Below are 17,441 nucleotides of genomic sequence, written 5' to 3' on the forward strand. Positions count from 1 at the left end.
TGGTGGGCTTTGCTTTTTAAAATGACAAAGACAATAAATTAGAGGGAGTGACCAAAAAAGCATCAGCACAGAACTGCATAGCCTAAAGAGGCTGCTCCAACTTTATCTGGTTAGATGGTTCATCAGCAGTCACTATATAAGGAACAGTAGAAACAATCTTACTAAATGTGTTGAAAATTAGTTAAGTACTCAAGATGATTTTCTGCAGTTTAACACTAGCTGGGTGCCTCACTATTCTCTGAGTTTTTAGGTGCTTCTGATAGAAGCTTGCTTATAAAAGCTTGCATGATCCTGCTTTTTTCTTAGATCCAGTCTTCTTCATGCCTATTCTGTATGACTTGGCTTACATTTCTCTATTATGAACTAATTGCTTTGAAGCCACTAATCACAGTACAAAATGCCAGATCTTAAGTGGCTTTACTTATGCATCTCCCAATAAACTATTTTCTTAATGAGCACAGTAAATATATTAGTATTAATATACAGATTTTAAGGGGTGGGGGAAACCAAAACAGTAGTGAGTTTCATAAATTTTATTTCCTGAATCCTTTTTTAGCACAAGAGTTATCTGTGTGTGCTCGTTGGTAATCCTAGCACAGACTAGTGTATCTTTACATTCTGATATAATACATCCATGCTTCAGGTTACTATTTTATCTAATGAGAATGAAATAAATTAATGATTACATGTGGGGATAGCCATATTTGTAGTCTATAAAATCTCCCTCGTATTATTGTTTTAGTACGTTATTTTAGTGTAGAAGTCTGTATTTGGCCTTAAAAGTTGATTGTCTGGGAAAAACTGTAAAACTAAATTGTAAATACAAAATTTGATCTTGTTATACTGTGAGGATCCAAGACAGGTGTTTCCTGGAGGATGAAATGAAAGAAATATCATAGAAAAAAGCAAAATTATGAAATAAATGTATGGCAGAGCTTGAAAGAATTCAAAGGCTTTTCAGTGAAAAATGAGAGATTCTGGTTCTGAGAGTGTTTTTGCTATTCTGGCTGGTGAAGGAAATAAAAAGCAGAATGTGCTGTTCTTTTGTTCTTTCATATTTGTGTACAGTTCTTGCAAGGAAGCTTGATAGAACTACTGAACTCAGTGGTGTGTGTTCTTTGTCTGGTAAAGTATGCCAACAGTTTATTCAGCTTGTCTTGCTAAGGGGTTGTCTGTAATGTATAATATCCATAAGTGGTTTAGTGTCTCCTTCTTTACTGAACATTTGAGTTACAGTGTCTGAAGCTGAGCATCTCATCAGTTTTGTTTATAGGGCTGTATTTCACTTCTCATCTACTTCAAATACATCTCTCTGTTTTTCTTGTGTTGATACAGGCTTTTGATTCTATATCTAGGAATAGCATCTTACAAATTAGTTCTTTTTTTTGTAGAATCTTTGAAAGGCGTCATCTAGGATTATGTGTTTTTGTTAGTTTCCCATGGTTTCTATTCCACGGCAGCGTGAACATCTGAAGGGGTCACTGTCCTGCCCTTTTTCTGGAAAATGCTTTTTATGTAGAAGGGATGACTAACTAGGGTAAGTGCCATGCCTGAACTGCTACAATTTAGTGTTAGGTGTATGGAAGTTCTACTTTACTGTAAAACAGCAGCTGTTTATTGGCTTAGGCATTGCTATGTATTCCACGCATCTGTGCCTCCATTCATGTCTCTACATTTGAGTCAGCTTCCTGAGGGATGCTGGGTTTTCCCAGTGTGCTCTTGACTGAACAAACCATGATCCATGTTATTTTCACTTAGAATTATGTACTTATTTATAAAGGTGCACATAGAACTTTTGTAGTAAAAAAGGTTAGGGTTTTTAATCCCTTGGTTTCTGTTTATCCTTTTTATGGCATTCTTGGGAATTCATTTTTTCATGTGGAAGAAATGAGGTTCTTGAGTCAGAGGGGAGCTCACTGTTTAACAGCCTTATGTACCTAATAAAGTTGACAAATGTGATGAAGGTTTTGTAGTACATACCATAATTCTAAAAAAACAACTCTGTTAAAATAAAATACTTACTCAAAAGTTAATTAATAATCAGACCTGGACTCATGCAATTAAATCTAGGTTGTTCCTTACTTTCACTGTTGTTACATGTGTTGTTTTCTGGCCATGTTAGTGCAACCATAATGAATGCAAAATGTGCAATTTGATTTGTGGAGACATACTTCCTAATAAATAAATAAATATATATTTGCTTATAAACACAGGCTTAGACTATCAATGATGGAAGAAGTTAAGCTGGATAAAACTGTTAATTTGTTTATAGCATGGTAATCTTTGCAAATAGATCCTTAAGCCTTTGCCTTAAAATATCATAAGAATGTTTGAAACAAACACCATAAATGTATTTTTCTTTGGTAGTCTGGGCAGTCAAGCTATTAAACACATTGACAAAACAGTTGGGTCTTGTAAGTTATCACTGATCAAACCTTTTAAGTGTTGTGCAGTTAATTCTGAGTTCTATCTGCCATTTCCCCATTGGATTGATACAAGTGCTGCTGATCAAATGTTGTATGTTACTGGTTCTTAGCTTTCGGTCATAGGGATCAAATACTATTAGCATTGCTAATTGTAGATAAAAATCTGAGGTGCCACCAAATGGATAAAATTCCATTTACCTGCCAGTAAATAGTGATAAATTTTACTTTTGTCTCAAATTGCGTTTAAACTGTTTATCAGAAAAAAAGATACAGTACACTTAAGTACACTTCCCTGATCCAGAAAGGTAACAGTCCAGTTACTTCATCCTAGTTAGCAGCTGTGAAAATGGGCTGAAATTTAATGAATAAACTTCCAAAGCTTTGTTTTCTTATTTATTGGCAAAATATACCTAAACTAGCTAGCTAATCCATGAGAAATACACTATTCTGCCAGAGACACGCAAATGACCAATGATACTTTGGACATAGCTTTACTTGAATAGCTGATATTTTGTTAATACCACTTACTACTACTAACTGTACTCTGTGAAATTGTGCCACTGCAGCCCATCGACTCTCTTGCATATAAATGCTGAATCATATAAGAATTTATGCTGGAAGTTGCCTAAGTGAAGCCATCTGAATCAACTTCTCACTCAAAAACCAGCTGGCTTTGAAGTTCGTTTGCTCAGAATCATATCTAGTGGCACGATGGGATAGGTTGTCTGGTAGCTTCCTCTACAGAAATACTATAAAATGTTACTGGGGCAGTTAAGTAGTATTGCAGGAGTCATGTGTATGGACCAGAGCTTGTGTAAATGCAGAAGACAGGCCTTCTAGAAGCCCCCTCTCCTCTGAATGATTTTTCACGTTCTATATTTGAACATTGTTCTATTCCAGAGACCAGAATTCAAGTTAGGGCAGAGCCTAGTCCTAGTGTCTCAGGCCTGTGGCCAGTATCAGCCTTCTAATACTTTTGATGGTTTAATGGTGCTTAGCAGCTATATGGAACCTAATAACACAAGACCACGTGGCTGATGAGAAAGTGCAACAGACACATATTATATGTAGCAACTTTAATAAATTTGTTAGAAGCTTGAAAATTGTTTTCCTTTCTCAATCTATGGTCTCTTAATGCTACACTGTTCACAGGCTGAAACTAAGATCTTGCTATTTTCGCTCTCCTTGATGGGAACTTTTGGGGGGTGGGGGTGGGGGGGGAAAGGCTGAAGAGTCTGGAGAAGAGGGTGGGGCTTTCTGTTATTTTGCACCGGAAGAAGTGGTATGTCCTGCGTTTCCCATGAAAATGAAACCTGCGTTTTTTTCTGTACTGTTTCTGTGTTAGAGCAAGGAAGAGAACAAGGGTGTTTTATGGGAGAGGAATTGCCTTGCCTCTGGAATATCTGGCTTGCTAAAGGAGTGTGTAACTTGATCTAAGGAATTTAGGGCTAGTGCCATTGCTCCCAATCTCTAAAGGAAATCTTGTACTTGAATATCTTTGTGTGGTTTTTTTTTTAACCTTTTGTCCCCCTCTTCCCCATTTCAGAATCTAATGTGAGTAATACCTTCCTTGTAAGGCAGGGATAGAGCTGTGGATTAGGCGGAGCTTCTAATGTTTGTGAGTAAGAAAGAAAGAAAATGTATGATTTGTCCTTGAATAATGAACTATGTACAATTTATTTAAAGAACAATGTGCCCGCGCTCTTGTTTGTCTAAAGGCTGATAAACATTCGGAGACCCCCATTGCTGACCTGAAGATGTACTAAATCAGAGACCCCCATTGCTGACTTGAAGATGTACTAAATCGGAGACCCCCATTGCCGACTTGAGGATGTACTAAATTCTTGAATTAGTGACATAAAGAATGTACTAATTACCGAGGCCTTAGATTTCTGTTATCTTTACAGAAAGCCATCTGGTCCTAAGTTCCTGTTGTTTGTACAACGTGACAGGGACAGGGACTTTAAATCATGGTCACTGGTCTATCGAGAAACAGAGTCTATGCAGACACAAAAGGTAAAAAGTTCATCAGAGGAAGACTCATGATCTTCATCTTGGAAGATCCCTGGACGACCACTCCTCAAGGACATTGCGCAAGCGTGAGATATGTTAATGAGTTTCCGGAATTGTAATGAATACGTAAATGATTCCCCGAAAAGCTAATGAATAGACATGAGTGACTTGTATAAAGGAGGGGCTGAAAGGTCCCTTTGGTGTGCATGACTTCGGTGGAACGATCCCCCATGCACCCAGCACTGCTGAATAAAGATAACCTCCGCTTGCTCGTATATTGGTGAATTGATTCTTTAAATCATGTAACTGAGTCACTTGGGCTAGAACTTCCGGATTTTAGGTTTGTAAAGGTCCCTCCTTTTACAGATGAAAACCTGTAGTAGAAATTTTGATACTATGATCATTAGCATGGAGGAAAACTGGAGAACTCCCTCCTCAGCCCCAAGTCTGCTACGTGGAATGGGTAGAATAATGAATAATGTGCCTTTCCCATTCCCTTTGGTGTGGCTGGAAATGGTTGATAAAGCTTTCCTATGTTTGCTTTAATCTTTCCCTCATTTGTAATATCTAACACACAATGACGTATTTTATATTTTTTAAGTGAAGAGTAAGCACACACCTTGTCGTGTGTAATTTTGGGAAAGATGATATAGTTAATCCTGTATCATCGGTGTGAATTCATATAAAAATTTTATGTCTATCTATAAAGTATTCTGTTGCCATGCTGTTCTGAATTTTAGTTGGAGCTGTAAGAGCTAGCAGTGCAGGATTTATGTTTCTGCATGAAGTTTTGTGAACAGTTGGAACTGTTGGCATCTCTCTTTGAAGGTAACTCTAAGCAGTGTAAATCAAAAAACTGTTCGTTATTCACTGTTTATGAATAATGGCTACATTCTTCTTATTTTGGTGAGTCGTTCTTATCCCCAAGGATAACTTCCTTCCCTTCCCAAGGGAACTTCCCTTCTCAAAGGAACTCCTGACATGTGGCTGGAGTTTTTTTATGAATACAGAGCTCTATGGTAAGAAGAGCTGTTACTCAATCACAACCACATGGACTCTTCTGTGTACAACCTTTAAAGCAGAGTGTGTCCTCATTCGTCTTCGTACCAGCACAGGTTGCTGGATACTGCCATAGCACAGGTTATTACCATAATGCAAATACTAACACAGAAGTGGTAAAGTTATGCATCCTCCAGGAGTGGAAAAAAGAGGGTTCGGTGGGAAATGGAAGAACTCTGACCTACCTAGCCTCTCCCTTTGGATGTTTTAGCTCATCCCTTCATGTGTTTTGGCTGAGCTGTGATGATGGAGTTTGCATCTTCTTTACTGTGTTATTTTCAGCCTGAAAATCAGAACAAGGGTTTTATAGTTAGTACAGCAAGGTTAATGTTACTGACATTAAAACACTCTGGGCCCTTTTCTCATAGTGAACTAAGTCAGCTAAAGGTGTATGAGCTAGATGGAGAGTCTCTGAGAATGGGGCAAAGATTGTTTATTTACTTGTTCAGTCCTTTTTCTGGAACCCAGCAAGAATTGCTTTCAAGTTGTACTGTCTTGTGAGTGATCTCCAGAAGGCTGTGATGTTCACTGAGAATTACTGTAATAATGTAGTTGTTTTGGACAGTCACTCTTCATGGTAGGTATCTTGGTTTTTGCTGGGCTGGAGTTAATTTTCTTAGTAGCTAGTGCAGTGCTGTGTTTTGGCTGTGATGTGAGAACAATGAGCAAGGGGTTGTGTGGTACTTAATTACCAGCTAGGGTTAAACCAGGATTTGCAAGTGTATTGGTGCTAAACTAATTTTGACAGAGAACAAAGAATGAGATAATTTACTATAAACTCTGACTTTCATATAAGCATGTTTGAGAAGTGGACAGAAGCCTGGCTCAGTGTTGAATATCAGAACTATTGGTTGAATCTCAGCTGCTAGCCCTAGTTTTATGTGCATGTGTCTTACATGCTGTGTGCTTTCTGCTCAGAGTGTTGCACTTTATTCACTTTGGCAATCTGAAACAGCTGACTGAATCTAATACTGTCATCAGTATGGTAGTTGATTAGTTTTAAAAGTTCTAAGAATGAGAGTTCCCAGAGAAAGCTGGAAGATATTTTGATGGAAGTAGGCTGTGGAATGCAGGGGTACAGCTCTGACTGATTGCAAATTTTTGAATTTTTGCTTTAGCTATGTCTTAAAAAAAATAAACATAGTAGTGAGAATGTTTCAAATGGCAACAGTTTGTTTTTCCCTTCTTAATGTGACACAGTTTGGAGTATTTGGTCTCAGGATTTTAAAAACAAAATATCTTTTGGCAGAGCTAAAAAGTCTCAGTCATTTGTGAGTGCCTGCTGTTTAATGATGGCAGATGGCCTGTCTGCTTTCCTACACTATTAAGACCAATAAATGCATCAAGTTTTGCACTGTGTATCTATATACTCCCCAGTTTGTTTGTTTCTCACTCAGAAATTGTTAAGAAGTAGTACATTTCTCAGCATACTGTGTGGTGGTACGTGAAACTTCCAAAGGACAATTATTTACTCTTAGCTGTAGTTCCTGGAAATTAAATGGAAGGTGTTTTGTTTGTTTGTTTAGAAATGTGTTATTCTAAATCTGATGTGTAGTTTAAAGTGGTATGATAGAAACCTGTTTAAGCTCTGCTATTTGTATGGTTTTAGGTTTCTGAGGTTGTTTGCAGGTCCTGTCTGCCTCACCAACCCCCTGCCCTGGGTTTGAAAGTTGAGCATATTTATTTCTTGAACAGTCTCACAACTGTCTAAGCTATAGAGAAAAAAGAAATCTAGTCAAATTTAATGGGAAAACTTTCTAAATTTATCAGCTCTTCTCTCATATTCTATCTTGAAAATTCACTATGGGAATTTTCTCAAAAATTGTCCAAAAAGTGCTCAAACTGAAGCAATAAAGCCTGAGTTTAGAGGCTTTTGGGATACTGTTAAAAATATTAGAAGGTTTTTGCTCTTAACTGACTTCAGAAATGCTACCACGCATATGTGAAACTAAGCATGTTTATGTTGTTTAGTGACACGTGGGAGAAGCAGGTGTGGCCTCCAGTGCAATAACTGTTAAAAGTTAATAGTATGGTTCCAGCATAAAATCACCATGCAGTGTGACAGGTTATACTGCTTTCTCCGCAGCTTCCAGAATTTTATAACTTTTTTTCTTGCTCCTTTACAATGGGTATAAAGTTGTAAACATAAGCACAGGACCTATTCCTGCCTTTCTTTACTGTAGTTTCTTCAGCTGCCCTGATCATCAAGAAAGTAATTAAAAATGCTTGCAAGAAGCCAAGGAAAAGTGCTCACCCAAGGCAGAACACAGTGATGTTTGAGACTGGTGTGGCATAGGGTTACTGGTATAGTTGTCTATACAGTTATTCATCAGGAAGAAATTGGAGACTGCTAGATGTCATTGCAGAGTATGCTTGCTGAAAACTAATCAGTGATGTTTCAGGATGATTTGTGGTATGCTTTCTTGGATGAAATACGAAAGATGATCACTTATGTTTATTAGCAGCAAGATGATAAGGTCAGTGAAGACCGTTACAAGGGTCTGAAAATGATTACAGAACTGCTGGAATGCCTTCTTTAATACTCAAGACAGTGTTACAAGGGTTTCATTGAAAGAGCTGGTGGTTTATAGTAGTTCTAAAATGGCTCTAAAATTAAAGAATTGATCTAACGTGGCTTGCAGGGAGGTTTTGTAAAGGCAGCATTACAGTATTTTCAGTGCTGTCTAGGACATTTCCTACATTTGGCACTCTGCTTTGAGGCAGAGCCAGCAGCAGTGATTCAACTAATGGAAATCTTTGAGAAGTTTATCATGATTTTACTTTTTCTGTCATCTTGCTTCATTAACTGAAGTAACACAGAAACAACTGTGCAAATGCAGCTGTTGCTACACTTAAGATGATGTAACGTGCTTTCTTTAAGAGTATGGTGCAGTAGCGGCCACAGCAAGATCCCTCTGACCACCGTGCATAGATTTTCAATGCCTGCAGCATGCTTCCAGAACCTTTACATGACAAGTGGTGCCTGCAAGAAGCACTTCAACAGAAATGCAACACAGTGGCATACCTATGACATGATGAATTTCTGATCTGGAGACGTGCTGTTGCATGGAGGGATCAGTTTCTGTTGTTCTAGTGACTATTCAAGAGTTTTGATTTACATTTTGCTTTGTAACCTCTGTAGAGATGGTAAAACTACCATTGTGAGCTGCTGAGAAAACAAATCATGCTCAGTTAACTAGGGGTTTTTTGTTTGTTTCTTTGGGTTTTTTTAATACAATGTGTGGGGAAAAAAAAAAGCTTTAAGGATTAATAACAGGAGAGGTGAGGAACACCTAAGGGCCTTGCTTGCTTCTATGCTGTTCTGACAACTCTTTCAGCTTATCTGTTGACACATAATGTGGCCAATTCAGACAAGAAAGTTTGTGCCAAATACAGAGAACATCTGTTCTCTGGGAAGTCATTTTGGTACAAATATAGTACAGATGATTAATCTAATATCTTTGGTGTGTCCCAGTTGTTGATAGGGAGATTGTAAAAGAGCCAAGTCATCTTAAGATTCTTCTTAATGCTTTTGCTGAGCTTTATCTTGTTTCTGAGAATATCCTGCACATTTGCACTCTCATGGTTTTAATACACTTGAGCTGAATTTACCAGCTGATGCCTCTTGTAAGAAGGTATTTGGGCATAAAAAACTTAACAGCTTTGATACCTCTCACTTAAAGATGGTATGTGATGTTTGGTGCAAAATATAATCTGTGGTGAGAAAGGGCTCAGTTTTCTCTGTTATTTCCGTGTTTAGTCCAAATGTAATTTAAGCCTACATTTGGATTCCCTTTTAACCAAGCAAAACAACCTGTATATTACTGTCATCTGAGCAAGATGCTGACAAAGATCTAAGTAAAGAAAGTTCATTTTGTTAATGACTTCTGTCCAGGTTTTAGAAGTACAAAAAGAATTAAGGAAAAAAGATGGCGGAAGCAGAAATAGTTTTTTCCTTCTTTCTGTTTAGAGTTTGTGACTTTTGCTGGATTTTAATGGTAAAGTTGCACTTACAGAAAAGTTATTCTTTTATAGAGTCTGCATGTTATTTTAGTCTGTGTTTTTGAAGGTGAATTTTGGAACACTTTCCTCCACCTCAAGAAGCCCTAACCGTTGGACCATGGCTGTCCTTTAATATTTTTGGCTGTAATATATAAATAATAAATTAGGGCCATACTGTGGCAAAGAAAATGATGGATGTTGACACTAAAATAATCCCACATGGGAATGATAATGTTTGCCATGCTTTATAGATTGGAGTTTTTAATGTGCTGCTCCAAATGGAGTAAGAGGTAGCATCTTTTTCTGTTTTCCAACTTCCTTTCAGATAGATTCAAAACTTTTTTGCTCAGTTTTATGTAATAACTCCGTTTTCAGTGAAACTGTGGTATGGTGATGGACAGTAATGTGGAAATAATGTGATATTACAGACAGGAGAAAGAATTGGAGGCAGAGGGGTTAATGCATATAGGGTATCTTTTGCTATTTTTGGATACTGCCACCTCCTTTGAGAACTGATTGAACTAATTAAAAAGTTATTCCTTTTATGTTTGTTTATGTGCTCTTAATTTTAAAGTATGTCTTTGAGTTTTATTTTAAAGCTGCATAATAATTTGATTATAAAAGCAATACTAAAATAACATAGAGACCTTGTTTCTTTTGGGAAGGACTCAGGGTTCCAAGGCTTGACGACAGTTTCTTACTGCTCTAAACTTTGTTCTCTTGACATACTGAACTGATAGAAAAAATTCCTGAAGGAGTAAGTTGCAGCCTTTAAGAAAGAGATCAGCCCAAAGTGGAATGTCTGACTGCTGAGACTTGTTGGCTCACCATCTGATGGCAAGCTTCCTCTCCCTCTGCTTCTCTCATGACTTGTTCCTTTCTAAGCTGGCTTCGTAATAGCTAGTTTACTCCCCAGATAGGGTTGTCCTGGTTAACTCCTCTGATGCAGTCTAATATGGTGCCAGCGATGGTCAAAACTTCTTGACTCTTTAAGACCTTGATGTCTTTAATCTTTGAGAGACTTGCCATTTTCTTTCTACAGGCCAGCCTGGGCAGTAATAATTTTTTTCCCCCTTTGGCCTGTAAAAATCGGATTATGTATTGTGTTTGTGCACAAGTGCTTGTGTACTGTTTTTGAGATAATGTTGAAATAACTTAATTAACAGTTAATTCATATGTTTTTAACTGCATTATTTTAATGAGAGTAAGTGAAATGTGATAAATAGATATGCAGCAGAGTACATTAATTGGAGAATATAGAAATGCACATACAATTAATGGCTGCAAATTAAAGATTGGATTAACCTAATCTCCTCAGCTACTGGTTTATACCTGGTAAAATTCCATAAACTATTAATGTTTGCTTTACTGCACTTTGGAGTGTTGAAATCCCATTTAGCCTTGTAATAGCACTTAACATATGTTTAACACCATGGAAATCCCGATTTATATCTAAAACTGCTGATTGATGGTTGTTTCATAGCCTGTGTAATGTCTGCTTTCATCAGTTCTGCTCCCAGTGTGCAGCTTTCCAAACTGCACAAATAATTACTGCTAATGGTGCCGATGTCTTTGTTGGCAGCTTTTGCTAAGTAATCAACAGCTGAACTGGTCTGGGCATTAAACTTGGCTCATCTGTCAAACAGGTAGTGTTGTGATGAGACATTACGGAAGAGCTTTGTGCTAACACTGTATTTGTTCTTCTCTGCTGTATCTTCTCACTTGTTGTGCACCTTCATGCACATGTATCTTCTTGCAAATGCCATATTCAGCAAAACATATTAATGAAGAAAGAAGCTAATCCATGTACTCTTGACAGATTCCACCAGTAATCTGACAGTCCTGTATAGGTTCAACAGACCTTTTAAACGAAGTGTGTGCCCAAGGATTGAAACGTGGTTGTGCTTGATCTATCTTTACTTTAACTGTTAAAGTATATTGTTTATTGTTTTATGTCTGTCATCAAATGGATCAAACTCCATATTTTCTGTATGCTGAGAACTATTTTAATCCTGAATTGGGACAATTGTAGAAATTGAGATTCTTTTTGTGGGAAATTGTGCAAAGAGATGGCTTTGGAAAGTCTAGAAATTCTGTTTTGGCACGGTGTTTTTTTGGTGTGTATGGCTTTTTTTTGTTTGTTTGTTTTAATGTTGCCTGGACTGATGTCCAGAAATTAATGTTTAGATGCTTTACTTCTGCTTATTTTCCTTCAGAGTAATAGGAGTTATGTGAGGTATTACATGCCTCTGATTTGGAACATGAAGTTTTTAATGTAAAAGTATAGAGTATATTGATGTTCTCTGCAGACTCAGCCAATTACACATTTTTAATTACACAATTACAAATATTTAACTAATGTGTGTATTCCTGTGTAGGAAGTGAAATAATCAGTTTCTATAATAAATAAGTTTAAATTTAGAAGTGAACTGGGTTATCAACATCAGCAGATTGTAATGAGAAGTGACAGGGACCATCTTTTTTTCTCCTCTTTGATAGTTATTTTGTTTATTTTTGTACTGATTAGGATAGCTTATGTAGTTACAGTGCTGCTGACCAGATGAATCCCAATCATGAGTTGAGAAGATCATGTATTGTTCGTCTCTTGCACCACTCCAGATTTTGAAGAGGGTACCAGCAAGCTGTTACAGATTGTGGTATGCAGACCAATTGCTTTTAGTCTTTAGACTAAAAAAGCAAGTCATTTTGGTATGTAATTATGATGGCTATGCTTGTTAATGGAGTATAAAGACAAACATTTTGTAAAATATTATGAAAAGTAGTATATTTAGGTTGCTGTCTTAGTTTTCCATTGGCTGCAATCCTTCATTAAAAAGCTATAGAAGACTACATATATCAATTCATACTTTTCAATTCCTAAAAGCATTTCTTCAGATAAAACCAAACTGGAAATGTTCTTTTGGTTTTTTTTTTAACTTCCAAAGGCTTGTGTTACCAGGAGAGTGAAGAGAAGGAATGTAGTCTGTGCAAATTCTTGGATCAGTAAATTAAAGAGTACGTTTGGGGATAGCAGAACTTTGAGATTTGAAAGCCCTGTTTTTCTTGTGAATAGACAGCTTTTCTGAGCAGCATTATTCCTTCTTACAGATGGTGTCATGCAAAGCCCACATAGTAATGAAAACAGTAATATGTTTGTAATTCCAGTCTAAGTTAAGCTATTTGTTATTGATACCTAGTTTTACCAGTCATTTTAAGTATTAATGCACAACAGACTGATGCAAAAGAAAGGTCTAATTAAATTTTGCCCAGGGAATTTCTGCTGAGTTGATTTGCTGTTTGACTGAGTAAAGTTTTTATCTTGGAGTTCAAAAAGAGAGGTGGGTGGATGTGTTCTTCTTATTAGATTCAAACAACGGGTAATAATTATTTTGATATGATGTCAAGTTTCACATTTGTATTGCTTATCAGTCTGAAACATCAGTGATCCTCATTTTTATCAGTATCTGTTTTTGTTGAGATTAATCTGGTTTTTCTTTAAGCTTAAGTTTTCATTGGAGTGAGGCTTCCTCTTTGTTCTGTTTTTCTGTTATTTCATGTGTCAGTTCTAACTGTTGGTTTTTTTGGACAGTGCTATCCACTGTAGTAAGGCTGTATGTTATGTTTATAAACATTATTTCTTAACAACAACTCTATTTTAGGACTTCGGTGTTCTGAAATAAAAGAGGTTATTGATTAATCTGCTTAGATTGAATGTATATTAGTACATCTGGTGTGGAAAAAAATGCAATGGCTATTTGTAGCACTAGTAGATATTCTTTCCCAGACTACTAGATTGTTTTGTTTGTTTTATGGCATAGGTCTTCAATAATTGATTGTCTTTTAAAATGTTGTGGATGTAAACCACAGCTAGTTTCCTCTTCACACATAGCTTACTCTATTTTACAACTTTGGTGTCCTCTGAGAACTTGTCTTTTGGGTCTTTGCTCCTGGTGTCAGACTGAAAAAGTCTCCAAAGTCAGTAATGGATATTTTATTAAAACAGATCTGGTTTCCATATGCTAAGAATAGGGAGCCAAAGGTTACATTTTGTTGTGTGTTTCAACTACCTTTTATATTAGAAGCAATATGACCTTTAGGTTATTAGGATTATTTGCTTGGAAGGTTGAGTGTATAAAAATACCATTAGGTACAAAATTTATTCACAAAGCGATGTGTTCAGTTAATTTCTAAGGATGCTTACAAGCCTATATTATAGGAACCGTACCATGCAACTTGACTTCTGTGTCTGAGGGCCATGAACATACTGTAAAAATCCTATCCATATGGCAGGTTTTGCCAGGTGCAAAATTGGTTTAACAATTAGTTATTAAAAATAATTTTGATGATACTATTTTTTTGGATATTACAGATGTGGGGTAGGGAAGTATATTTTCCTTTTTTCCTTGTTTTTTAAAGAATCCTGTTTAAATAAAAGTGAGCAGAGATAATTTTCCATGTGAAATCAGTTTATAGTCATACATTGTTGTTTCCTGTTCTTGCTATTTTTAATGGATTGCTGTGAAATCTGCCTCCTGTCTAGTTTGTGTATGACCCCTGTAATATGTTTGCATTTTGGGTTTAGAGGTTTTTTCGGGGGCAGGGAAGTGGGTTTTTTTCCCCTTGACTCTCCCATCTGTATTTTTCTAAAAATGGCTTCCATAGCTCTGTTTAGATTGTTCTGTAGAGTGATCTGGATTGCTGACCAGGATCCAAGCCAATACGCATGGAGGTAAAAAAAGTGAGAGATGACTAGCATGAAATTTCCTTAGTTTGGTATTGCATATTGTTAAATCATCTCATAAAGCTAACTTGATCTTAATCATTAGTCTGAATGGAAGAAGAATTAGTTCAATTTGATTTACAAATCCTGTTCATAATTCCTTAGGTATAATGCTATTTTTCACATTTGAATTCCAACCTGAAAGCATGCTCAGAAAGTGGGTAAAGCATTAAACTTTTTAAATCTCGGTTTTGTATGAAAGGTAGCAAAACACTGTTTCTGGTTTTCCTTGTTTATATGTAACCTATGATATGTTTGTTATTGCCAGTTATATTTTTAACTTCTTGTCATTTCAGATACTTAGCATGTGCAACCAGAAGAATTTTTGAATCCTCTTGAAAAAGAGACTAGGCACTTTGTGGTCTTGCTTACCCCTTTCTCTGTCCATGAGCCCTGTTTCCTCCTCGATTCCCATGCAATTAACTATTTAAGAAGAATCCCTGAATCCCTGTACTCAGTTTAGCTGTTCCCCCAAACTGAAACTCTTTTGATACATAACCATTGTCCTCAGCAGGCAGTGATCTGTAGCTGAGATAGTAAATAGATAGCTGTAGTAAATAGAGAAATTTACGATGTTAAGTTATGAACTCAAATGTATTTGTACAAATAAAAGCTGGTCATTGATTAACTCATGTATTCTACTTAAATGCACAGATTACGGAGTTCTTGAGAAAAAATAACTTTGCTGCTTTTATTGAGAGTATATCATTACTATTCAGGAGTATCTGCTTCCCTTTGTCACGATGTAGTATGTTGCTTCTTAGAAATTTACAGCTAGAACTTCTTCAGCACGGGTGCATAACTTTGCTGATAATCTGGAAAGTATTATCTCAGTAAGCTCTGGTATAGCTATGCTGCTGCTAAAACAGATTTGTGAGTGTGAGTAATGCCCATTAGAATGAAGTGGCAGGAACGCTTATTACTGCTGAGCATTAACAAAATCAAATTGTTACAGGAGGTCTCCACTCTGGTGGAGTAACCAACTCTACAGAGGTGGAGTAACCATCTCTATTAATTATGCTGTTGGAGAATGTCCTCTGAAATGGAGTTTGTCTTTTAGTCTTTTAATAGGAAGCAGAAAAGAGAAAAACATTTTTGAATGGTTAAAGTATGTTAATTAGCGCTGATTGTATGCATGTATTTTGAGGAGAGTCTGGAGGCTGACAGGTGGCAAAGGAGGACAAATGAGTAATTGTTTTCAGGTCTGTCTTTCTGGTTCACTACTGTCTGTTGTTTGAGGTTTACCTGCTTGCTTTACTGACTGGCTTGGATTTGCAGCTGACATTTTTGGAAGTGTATTTGTCTGTTCATCAGCATTTTCCACTTTAGTGTTTACTGTTTTGGTTGTCTTCTTGTTGCTCTTGTATGTGTACATGCAGGACTGCGTGTGGAGTCATCTTCTTGTCAGTGCGTGTCAGGTGGAAAGAATGCTCTGTCCTTTCATGCTCCTCTAGTTAAAGGATGCTCGTTCTGCTTTAGAAACATTGCCGTTTCCATAGCCAAAATTTCTCTGCTGTGGCACATCTGTCTTCACTAGCGGTCTTCTGTCTTGCTTGAAGATCTTGTTTTGTTACTTTTTTTAATTTTAACTCTTGCCTCATTAAATAGATGGGAGTTGTTTTCCAGATTAGGCAGAATGGTTATTATGATCTTTCAGAGATGAATAGCAGTCATAAAATCAGTAGTGTTTCTTGTTATGTAGGTTCTTCCAGATACTTAAATGAAGCCAGGGTTCCACTGTAAGTAATACCAAATACCACTGTCATAGTTCCCTGCTGAGCTAATTTGGCCTAGAGCATGTGTAAAAATACCAATGTTGCAATTGAATATATGTATCAGGAAATTAGAGATATCAGTAATCTTGCTGTTTATGATGCTCAATAAGAGAAAAAGTTCTTAGAAAATTCAAAATATAAGGATGTTATTTACATGATTTGTATAACTGGATTTTTTTCTAACTACATAGGGAACCTGTGGGGCGTGGTGGAAGAAATGCAGTTAAAAACAGTGTTGGAGGAAACAGTGCAACTGTATTTATTTCAAGAATGATTAGCTGTCATGAAATAGATTGTCTATAAAATGTAAGATATAAATAATAAACAATATTTAGCAGTAATTTACATATATAATTGTCTGTGGTAGTTCGATCAATCTAAGGTTATGCATGTGAAATCTATTAGTTGATAACTAGTGGTTGACTGTGTATTCTTCTCTAGAATAAAATTTAGATAGGTACTGTGAGATGGTGGTAGGCATCTTTGAGGTTTTTTTCTGCTCTTATTTAAGTATCTGATTGTTGTGTAAATGAGCAGCGTTCAAATGCTAACTTCATGATTCATGAATGAGTTAAAATACAATTTTAAAGTGAGATATTTCTGATGAGCTCATAATCTCAGTTTGATCTAAACACTTCCATCTAAACACTAAATCACTTCCATTTGTGATCCACTTTTGGCAAGTGTTCTTGTCACTAGCCTCAAATAAGATTTTCCTGTGCATGTAGATAAGAAATTGTGATGTCTTCTGAAAATTCTCTGCCATTTATAACAAGCATGTTGCATTCATAAGCAACAACTGGGGAAAGGGTGCTTTTTTGTTACTGGTACAAGTTGTTATCCTGGTTATGTAACAGTTTCCTTTTTTTCATTTTGAGATCAAAGAATTAGCTCTGTGTTTCCCTTCTCAAAATACCTTCATATGTAGGTAACAGCAGGCCTTGCATTCTAATTAAGCATTCATCACTTCTTTCCCATGAATCTCCCATAGAAAGTATTGCTTTTATTAAAGCTGTTTTCTACTATCCCTTCTTTGATATTTGTTGCTCTAATCTTTTATCTAGACTTTCTCAGGAATATTTGAAAATTTCCTTTTCTATTATGATTGTGTATGTGTTAAAACTGAAATTGCTATGAGGAAAGGATGACATAGATGAATTTATTAACTTCAAGAAAGTAAGGAATAATTCAAAATTATGCATGTATGTATTACACAAATAATTATTAATGTTTTTAAGATTTGTAATGAAAATTATACTGAAATTATCGGTATCATTGTTGCTTGAAATAGTTGCTTTTGTTGTTTTCTGGTATAGGTAAATTATACACCCTGAGACTTTCTTTCCAGCCTTTGGATTGGATCCCACTTCCCATCCCCAAAAGACA

The sequence above is a fragment of the Falco rusticolus genome, chromosome 2, assembly GCF_015220075.1.
Source record: "Falco rusticolus isolate bFalRus1 chromosome 2, bFalRus1.pri, whole genome shotgun sequence".
NCBI classification, from domain to species: Eukaryota; Metazoa; Chordata; class Aves; order Falconiformes; family Falconidae; genus Falco; species Falco rusticolus.